Raw genomic sequence first — 1019 nt, forward strand, 5'->3', positions numbered from 1 at the left:
TATTAGAAAAAATCAACAAGTTAAAAGAAATAGATGAATCTTAAACAAAATAGACTAGATTGACAGAGCAAGAAATAAGAGAAATTACACAATACTGTCTCACAGCAAGGAAGTGAATGAGGCACAAAGAAAACCTCCAGGAGCAGGTGGTTTTATTTATTATTTGAAAAAGTATTATTTTTGTTTTCATTTCCAAATTTTCTTCTTTCTTACAGCTCTTCCCTCCCTTCCCCAAATTGACTAGGCAAGAATTATGATACCCATTATACATATGAAGTCATGCAAAGCATATTTCCATATCAACTATATTTTGACAAAAAAGCAAGAAAAATAAAGGAGAAAAAAATGTACAGATAGTTCTTGCTTTAGTAAGTGGACCGCAGAAGTGTACTTTAGGAGATTTTTAAGTAATGTGAATTTGTCACTGACATGGGGGAAGGGAGGGATATAGATAGCAAAGGAGCCTCCCATTCATAGAAGGAGGGGGCTAGCACGTAGTTCAAAGGCACTTGGGGGCCAAGGACAGAAAAATAAGAGCAGGAGGGCCTGGAGTCAGGCATGTGGAGGCACGAACCAAGAGAAATTAATTAGGAATAGATTAAGAGAACAAGAAATAAGAGAAATCACACAGTACAATGACAACAAGAAATTGAATGGATTACAAAGAAAAATCTCTAGGACCAGATGGTTTTATTTATTATTAAAAAAAATTATTTGTCTTTTCCATTCCAAATTCTTTCCCTTCTTCCAGTCCCTTCTTATCTAGTTGACTAGGTAAGAAACATGATACCTATCATACATACAAAATTCATGTAATACATATTTACATATTAACCATTCTTCGAAAAAAAAAGGCAAGAAAAATAAAGGAGAAAAACTGTATAATCTGGCTTTAGAAAGTGGACTGCAAAACTCTACTTGAAACTATGGTTTCTGGGGCCATTCATGTGGAGGCCTGAACCAAGAGGAAGAGCTCAATAGGGCAGAATGGAGGAGCAGGGCAAAAGTATCGTCTTTCA

The sequence above is a fragment of the Petaurus breviceps genome, unplaced genomic scaffold (assembly GCF_028583685.1).
Source record: "Petaurus breviceps papuanus isolate PSGF00001 unplaced genomic scaffold, PetGlider_PUasm1.0 454, whole genome shotgun sequence".
NCBI classification, from domain to species: domain Eukaryota; kingdom Metazoa; phylum Chordata; class Mammalia; order Diprotodontia; family Petauridae; genus Petaurus; species Petaurus breviceps.